The sequence below is a fragment of the Erithacus rubecula genome (genome assembly GCF_903797595.1).
Source record: "Erithacus rubecula genome assembly, chromosome: 11".
NCBI classification, from domain to species: Eukaryota; Metazoa; Chordata; class Aves; order Passeriformes; family Muscicapidae; genus Erithacus; species Erithacus rubecula.
The window spans coordinates 16561630-16571491 of NC_136663.1; positions in this window are offsets into that span (position 1 = coordinate 16561630).

Sequence of the window (9862 nt, forward strand, 5' to 3'; positions counted from 1 at the left end):
AGTATTCTTAGAACACATTAGAGCACATTTTTTTCAAGATATTCAGTCTGCAGTAGAGAAGTAGACTACTCAGCTGACACTGTAATGATATATTTTTTTAGATTGAGGCTTGCAGTGAGGCTTTCAAGAGACACGCTGTCTACAGAACATAGTTCTTGGTTTAGGAAATACATATATGCTATGGCTATATATAGAGAATTGGCTAACCTAAGTCCCAAAAATGTCATGTTTGAGGTGCCAGCTGCAGGGCAGCCCAGCTGTGGCCAGCAGAAATGCAGGCAGACAACTGCCACTGGTATTTCAAGAAGATAGTGTATTTCAGCAAGAGCTCAACAAAACTGGCACTGGGGAAGGGCAGGCCAAAACACACATAATCCTCCTGTTGAATTAAATTTTTAGGTCCCCTGAAAGTTCTGATTTTTCCCTTTCTGTAAGAGCTGTAGACATCAAGTACAACTTTTTCTAGAGCAGGCTGTTACCAGCATGTAACTTGCAGCATCACTCAACTAAGCTGCTGTAGCCCCTGCCCTCCATCATCCCAGTGCTTGCTGTGCTAAATGGAACACAGCCCTTGATCTCACAGCAGTTGTGCTACACTAGGATCAAAGTCTCACAGCTGGCAAATTAGCATGTGGGAACCCAGCCACAAGGAAAAGGCCTTTTCATACTTGAAAAACAACATGCATACTTCTGCTGCCATGTAACAGAAAACATAGTTATGGTTAGATACGTGGTAATGAGTAACAAGAATACAGATCACTGGCTCTTGAATGCATGGAAATGTGTTCACATCATCCAAAATGCTGGCAGTGCCAGGATTCATCACTTGCTTTTAGTGACACCTCCCCCTACGTGCTTTTCTTTTTCTATCATGAGCTAAAATGTAAAAATGTGTCAGTACAAGCTACTTATGGATGTCCTGAACTGACAAGTTATTCACAGAAAGCCAGATATATATTAAAATTGGGAAGTTCATGCATGTGTATCCTGTTTAGTCAGCACTACTTTTGGTAACAGCCTCTCTACATGACAGGTTTGGTGATCACCTCTCACCAGCTGCATTCCAGGCCCCTTAGCCTGGCCAGGAGGTGGCTGACAGCTTCTGCTCAAATGAGACAAGGAGTTAAAACTGAGCCAGCTTCTTCAGACCTTGGTAGCCCTGAGCAGCTCTTGCTCTGGATTTTCTGTCAGTCCTTCAGTGTGTGATGAGGAACACAGGACAGTGGACCTTTGATGCCGTTGGCAGTGGTAATTCTGGGACCTGCAGCCAGTGTTGGCAGGATGACAATTCTCACTGGGATCAGTGGAGACACTGCTGCTCCCCAAAGCCAGTTATTTTAAGTCACATCTAAACAAGGAATTATCAGCTTAAGATCAGCCTTTCTCCCCTGAAGGCTCAATTAGATGCAATACTTGGTAACTGAAAAGCAGAATCACATCCCTCTCACTTGAGCCAGACTGCTCTTGGCTTCAGTGGGTGTTGGCTGCTGCTGAACTGAAGAATTCACAGCCTGGCCAGAGGTATGTGGGTAAATACCTGGGAGGCTGACATGCCCTGTGTGCCTGTTTTCTTCAGCAGAGGCACAGCAGCTGCATTTCAGACACTTGCCTGCATGCCAGTGCCTGACATCACTGCCTGTGGCAGGGTGGGTGACTCTGCACCGTTTCTTGTACCACCTGCCTGGCACCACTCCGCTTGCTGGTGGTGGTTGTTTGCCTTCTCTCTTACTCATTTCCTGAGCAAAATTAGACCAACACATCACCAGAAACTGCTACTGGACTCTACACTTCACAGCCTGCCCTATGCAAGCTCCTTTCCCTTCTTCCCCCCATACTCTGCCTCTGCAGGGGGTGTTGTTTGCAGCTCCAGCCATTGTGTACTTAGTGGCAGCACATCAGACCAAGTAGTCTGCATCACTGCTATAATGCAAGCAGAGACTAAAAGCCCATTGCAGACAAGGTCTTAGAAACATGAAGAGGCTTGCAATAGGGAAAAAATGCTGTTAACACATCTATGGGGGTTTTTTTTCTGTGAAACTGCTTTACGAGGTTATGGGTTTTTAATTCATTGCTAGGTCCCTATGCAATATTATTGCCCATAAAATACAAATATTTAAATACCAAAACAAAAAGATATACTGTATTTACTAACAACCAAATCCCAACACATTTATAGGATTCCAGACCTAGTTCACAAAACATCTTTCTAGGCTGTAGGGCTAAGCACCAGCCAGGGCCCCTGACAGACATTAGAGATACACCTGAGCAGGGATGGCCAGCTCCAGAGTGAAGCTAGGCACTCCTTTTCCCACTGCTGCATTAAAACCAGCAGGAGTAAATCCCCTTCCCCCACAAGTCAGAGCACCTCATAACATCTGTTATTGATAACTCTACATCCAAATACCTCTGGAGCTGAGGTGGGTGCAGATCCAGAGGTGGCTCTTGTGTCTTGCTGAAATCCATATTGTTGCTCCTCAGCTTCCTCACAGCATTCCTGGCCCACACCTGAGGCTGCAGCTCCACCAAGCCTCTTCTCCAGCGTGCAGGGCTCCTGAGAGACCCTGCTCAGCTGCTGTGTCCTCAGCTCTGCTCAGCTCTGCCCAGCCCTCTCAGCTCCTCCAGCTCCTCTGGCTATGGGTGCCTTCCCAGCCAGATTTCTGGAATGATTCAGCTCAGGGAATAAACAGAATGGAGTTTCCTCCCTGGTGGAGAGGCATGAGCAGCAGGTGAGCAGTGAGAATACCAGCAACCTGCTGTCACAGCCCAAGACTGACATTACCTTACACCACATGTAATTAAAGCCACAAATCACACTGAACCCATTTGTTCAGTCCTCATTCACTTGCTTTTAGTGGAGGGCACTAATTGGAAAGCAGCTGAAATCATGGCACTGGGTCACCTAACTACACATGGGTTTCAGCTGTGAAGTCAGATTTCAGGTTTGTATTCTTCAAACTTAAGATTAGAGAACCTCTGTGAGACCCCTTTCCAGTTCTTTGTGCCTATTTCTTCTGTTGCAAAGATTTGTTTGAAATTACTGATAAATCTGGAAATGTTTGAGGTATCTGAGCAGAACAGAATCCAGGTGAATTTTGTGTACATATACATTTTTAATGTTCCATTTAATGTCATCAATATTGCTGTACTAAATGCAATAGTTTTGAGAATTCAGAGATTCACTTCATGTAGAAAGATGGAACAAGCCTGGGACTGATGATGACAATGCTGATGGAACTAATGCACTCTTAAAAAGATAAACCTTGCCTTCAGTATTAATTTGAGCTGAGCTACGGTAGAGCAATCACAGCCCTCAGATTGCTTTATACTCCAGTAGGTTAGACTTAAGTGCTTCACGAGAGAATTAAAAGATATGAAAAGCATCATTCAAAATTTCTAAGAGCTATTAGGAATGGAAATCAGCTACAGAAAGTTCTGTCATTTTGTTACATATGCACACATACATGTAGAACTACTTATTTACTCATTAATAAATGAGATTTTTGTATCTCCTATCCGTTGTAGCTCCTTTGCTGTAATCCCCTAATCCAAAATTAGGGTGGCTATACATCCCTTTAATGTTTGAAAAGGGACCTGGGAATTATGTTCTAATGCTTTGTATTTCAAATGTTCATAAATTATTAAAATAGGAGATTTAACTGACTGTGCTGTAGAGAAATCATGTTTCATCTAAGCTCAGTCTGTTTTTAACAATACTGTTTATTTCAATACCTGATAAATTCAAATATATTGCCAGTGAACACATAATAAAAAGCTATTTTTTCTGTTGAAAATTTAATTGAAGGTTATCCCAAGTAATAATGAAAGCCCATAGTAGCACTGGCATTACATCAAACAGTGCTGGTGCATTACAAAGGCACCTCTGTACTGTTCATGATCAGAGTAAAGATTAAGTGATACAAAGGGCGGCTGGGGCTTTTTTAATAAATTCTGGCAACAAGGTTACAACTCTGGACAGTGGCCAAGAGTGCAGTTTTCATGTGCAATCAAGGGTATAGCTTAATAAGAGAAGGAATCAAATCCTCCATTGCAGCCAGGGCTGGAGAGGGGACAAGCAGGCAGGTGGCCACGAGGGAGCCCAGGAACCATGGCTGGGGACACTTGTACACTACACTCCAATTAATTTTCATATATTTTTAATGCTAGTGATTAAAAGCACAGCTGTCCCTCTGCACTGCCCAATGACAGCTGGGTTTGCCTTCCCCAGATTAAGTAAAGCCAGTCAGTGTCCAGAGCCCACTGAGACCACTTCCCATTGATGTCAGTGCCTGGCTCAGCCCACTGCCACATCACCCACTGACTGGGAGCAGCAGGGGACCCAGTGGGACACCACCATGGCAAGGGCAATCCAGAGCCCTTTGTCAGGCAGCCCAAGCTGGGCAGGATGTGCCTGACCTCCCCCCCACCACAGGGCAGAGCAGCCCAACCTTGTGTAGGTGGGTCAGGAGTGGCAGCAGGCTGAATAGGAACTGTGAATGGAGCAGGAAACATCCTACCCATCACAGCCTTTGAGGAACACCTTCTGTCTCACACGCAGCTAAAAGGATGCCCTCTCACAAATACCACTCTGCCTCAAGCAAAGAAGTTGTATTTATATCAGAAAGGGTCACAGGGGTCCTGCAATATGAATCTTCATTGGAACAGTATCAGATGTTTCTGATGCAACTGTGTAAAAACTGTAACAGCATGAGATTAACAATTTCACAGTGAAAGAATCAATTTTACACTCTTCTCTATATTTTCTAGCTCTTACCATCATGCACTGTGAAATCCTAGACAGTAAGCAACAATAGTGTCAAGGAATATTATAGAATAATATCCTTCCAATACTGAAAATGATATGTCACATGTGTTAGCAAAATTTGTAATAATGCCATAGAAATATCAAGCAGGTTATCATTATTATTCATCTGCCACCATAAGAGAAATATGTAATAAACAGTTTTAGAACTGGTAATTTCCATGCAGGTATCCAAACCAGTTAGGTTTTTCCCAAAGATTCAGAGTGCCAGGCTATCTAAAACAAAATCTGGTGAAGAGATTCTTGTAGAAACAAGACATGGGGTTTAGTATTCCAGTTCTAAAACAATTAGTTGAACTTCAAAGTAATTTCATGCTATTACCTTAATACTTTTGGTTTTGTTCTTTTAAGTGGGGATAATTTTCTTGTACTTTTAAATTTTACTAATATAAATAATGTGCCTACTTAATTTTTCCATATATGGAGTTTATACCAACTTTTAAAACAAAAATTACTGTCTAAAAGAGGAATCTAGGAACTCTCTCTTCTATGAAGGTAAACTTCAGTGCTCAAAAAAGATCCAGGTTGATGACAGTATCACTTGCTAGTTTTACCTCCACAGACAGCATGTTCAGACTGAGATAAGAATCAGAACATTTCACACCCATGAGTGGTTTTCTTCAGAGGGGAATGAGCTTCTTAAGATACTCCAGGTGGAGCTGCTCACCCTGCAGTGAGGGTCAGGGTTTCAACACTGGATTTTGAGAGACAAGCAATTTCAGACACTAAAATACCTTATTCTCTTCTAGTTTTTACACCAGTGTTTGTGCAGACTGCTTGTCAGAAGTGGGGCTCCAGGTGACAGGGGGAAGCAGCTGTGACACAGCCCTTGCTGCCAGTGAGTGCCAGGATTTGGGATCTGGCTGTAAACTTCCAGCACTTTGCAGCAGTAGGTATGTGGGAAGCAGTAATCATGCTGTGCCTCAGAATTTAACCCAGGCACAGAGGAGGAGGGCCCCATTCTCAATCGCAAGGCACTCAGTTAATGAACTCTGATTTGTTTATTACAAAATATCCTTGGTCAGCCTGTTCTCTGTTTGCTAACCCACTGTCCTGACTTCTAGACCATGTCTAGACTACTGGGCCAGACCTACTGTTAGCTGGTTGAAAGGATTGAGGACAATTCTCCCTTCTCTATTTGCTTTCACATTCTTCACACAAATTGCTGCACCATCAGCACCTGTAAACAGAATCCTCTTGAGCTGATTATTCATTGGCAGTAACTTCTCCCGGGGTCACTACAGGTTTTCAAGACTGAATGCCTCTCTGATGTGCTTCATGCCCACAGGGTTTGTGACACTGCTCTGAGGTCCATCATCCCTAAGGGCTCTGTTTACCTCAGCCGTGCACATTCCTCAATAGTTCCTAAGGCACTGCTATGGGACTATGTGCACGATGGGAAAATTTGCAGTGCTTTGCTCTGAAATGTCTTAAGACAACATACCCAGAAAGGCAAGAGGGTCTTGAGAACATTCCTGTGAGGTTTGCAGGAGGACCCTGAGTCTGCAGGTCCAACAAACAAGAAACCCACATGTCAAGTCAGACTGGATCAACCCTTTTTCCTCAAGGTGTATAAATTTCAGCCCAGCTGGCTACTCCTCACTCTTGTCTCATGTAAAAGTAAAACAAGCTTCACATGAGACCCAGGATAATACACGCTACAATGGGGAAGTGAAATCTCAAGTTTTCCTGCTTACTTTGAGACCTTTCCCCTGGCACCATGTTTTCAAAGAAAGAGAAATTTCTACAGACCAATATATTTCAGCCTTCCCTGATTCAAAGCAGATCTGAATTGGCTGCATGAGACATATTTAAGAGTGAAAAGACAAATTGCTTTGGACTTATTTCTATAGTGCTTCTTGGGATGGATGCCTTACAGTCTACAGACATTCGATCACTGAGCAGAATCCAGCACTCAAGGACAGTGGAGATTATGGACATATCCACATTTTGGTTCAGCTTTGGGTTGTACATTTGAACTGAATCTCCCAAGCATAGCAGTAAGAATTAGTTAAAGGTATGATTCTTGATGAGTAAAAACTATAGAACTGAAGGAATAAATTCCTAGGTACAGCTTCACTTCTCACATAGGAATAACAGAACATAAGAGTAGCTATAGAGACATTTCATCCACAGTTGTGTGGATTCAGTGAGATCTGTGGATCTCACAGTGCCCATCCTGTCTTTTCAACACTGTATGACTTTCAGTACACCTTGACTCCTCAAATATATGAAAAATGGCAACAGCTATTTCATTGTGACCCTGTGTGCTTCCTCTCTCCTGCTCACTGTTTCCAGCTGAAATTTCATCTTTCTTTGCTTCTTCCCAGCTTTCCCCCATGCTGTGCCCAGCCTATAGAGGCTGCACACCACATATACAGGACAGGCTGCAATTCAAAGGCCGAAAGTTGCTAAAGTGCTTATGCAAGTTAATTACTGTGCCTGTTTAATGCCATGTAATGCAGATTAGTGCTGTCAGCTACCGTTGGGAGAGCAGTTGATGTAACAGGACTGGCCCTTCCACAGGGAAACCACTCTCCTCAAGGGTGAGGAGATGCTGACCAGTGCTGGGAACAGAAAGCTCTTGTGCTGTTCCCCATCTGCTGTCAGGATGGAGGAGTTGGGCACAAAAGCTGGATATGAAAAGTTTAGAAAGGGTGTCACCCCACTTATTTCAAGAGAAAATCATCAACTCTGACCCCGTGCCCCACTTCTGCACCTTGCGATGAAAAATTTTAAGTTCCAGAGGACAGATGCACAAAAGACATCCTTACATCAAGACGTGAGCCATGGTGAACCCAAGCCACTAGACCCGACTTACATATGAAACAAAAAGTCCTAATACACATTTCCTTCAAAATGAACACCAAGAGGTCACACAAGACCCTCCAGTTTGAAAGGCCTATTGACCCTCCAGGCAGGAGAAGATGGAAAGGTGGAGGGAGGCCTTCCTGGGAACTTCCACTTCTCTCAACTCGAGTGCAATCTAATAGGATTAGTTTACAGCCATTACTCAGGTGAAATGCCCTTTGGCAGCAGGCTGTGTTTACACAGGGCCAGCTTATTCCCCGAAAGAGTGCAAACACACTGTGTTCAGACAGCTCATCCCAAATATTAATGGCATGTTGAATTTCAGGATTTCAGCTTTTCCTGTTCTAAAGAGTGAAATAATATGGGTTGTCTTGATTTGTAAGACATAGCCAGGAGTACAGCATTTCACATGACACCACTGGTAAGCCAGCTCCATCCATTTTCTCAACCCATGCATTATATGACAGTTAAGCAAATATTTTCCACCTCAGCAGGTTTTATGGTCAAATTATAAACTTTTCTCTTTCTGGCTCATGGCTGATAAAACTTGGACTGATGGAAGTAATAATGACAGAATATGTGATAAGGTGTTCTGCCACTGGCTGACAGTCAGGGCACGGGACACTAAACTTCCTTTAAAGCCCTTTTTATTCCACATGGCTTACAGACGCAGTAAAATTTAATCATTATTTTTAAAGGAGTATAATCAAATCTAAATCACATCAATCCTTTGTTTATCTAATCTAAGTCATTTGCATTCTAAAAATTAGGTTTTGCAAGCAAAGGAGATGAGAGAATAAAAGACTAAACATTTCTTTTTGTTGAAGATTAAAAAGCAGTTAGTATTTCAGCAACTCCCAGAGCAGCAATGGTTGTGTTACTTTTTCTGTGTCTGCCTCCCTCTTCCAGCCTCAGTAATTAAAATGTCAGGCTACACAGTCATACGTAGACAGAATTCTTTTCAGGTGAGACGGAATCAGAAGGAAAGCAGGCAGGGAACAAAGGCCTTGGAGCAGCAATGGTTTCCTGAGGCGGGAGCAGGGCCGCGTTCGGCTGCACGAACAGAGGCTGAGCGAGCACCAGGGGCAGCAGGAGCAGGAGGAATTCATCATTTCCTCCGCGTCCCCTGTCATGCCGCCCGCCTCCCGTCCCGCTCGGGGAAACGGGCGCTCGCTGAAGCCCCGCATTGTACGGCCCGGCTTCGTCCCTCCGCGTTCGCCTGAGCCAGCACGAGCCTAAATCCTGAACCCAGGGACGAGTTCAAGAGCATCGCACCCTCTCGCGTCTCCCGGAATTGAGGATAGGCTGTTCTCCATCCCGCCGCGAGCCCCGAGCCCCGAGCCCCGAGCCCCGAGCCCCGGGCACGGCTCTCCCTCAGCGGCACCACAGCGCCCCCTGGCGGCCACCGGGACACCGGCCCCGCCCCGCGCAGCTCGGCCCCGCCTCATACAGCCCGTCCCGCGCATCTCGGCCCCGCCCCGCGCAGCCCGGCCCCGCCCCGCGCAGCTCGGCCCCGCCCCGCTCGGCCCCGCCTCATACAGCCCGTCCCCGCCCCGCGCATCTTGGCCCCGCCCCGCGCATCTTGGCCCCTCCCCGCTCAGCCCGGCCCCGCCCCGCGCAGCTCGGCCCCGCCCCGCGCAGCCCGGCCCCGCCCCGCGCATCTCGGATGTGCTCCAAATTGGGCAACAACTATTTCTTGATCTCAGAATGCTTTAAGGGAGTCTCTTCCTCTTTGAGCTGGAAAAGGCTTTTCCCCAGCTTGTGCTATTTGTGAAACTTAATGTTAGGGTATGAAAAGTAACCATCAAGGATATGGTTCCTCACCTATGATTCTAAGTTACTTTATAAAATGGGTATATTTCTCAGGATATGACTACATTAAGCAAAACTATTTCCTCTTTTTTTCCTCTCCTCATCCTTTTCTGCAGCTCTATTCTGTCTGTTAAACTGGGAGAATATAAGGGAATTCCAGGATCTGCAATGTAAGCACTGCTTGAGCAGTTCAGCTGGCATGGAATTGATACCAACCTTAAGAAACCTCAGCTGAAACATTATGTACATCCCTCGGGGAACCCAACTGCTTTCAGAATCCCCTAGCTGGCTGAGGAGGTCACATCACCTGCCTATCACAAGCAATGGTGATGAGGATAAGTGTTGCTGCAGCACCTCGGGAAGCATGAATGTCCAGTTCCTCTCCATTCCTTGTTTTTCTCCATTTCTTGCTTTACAGGT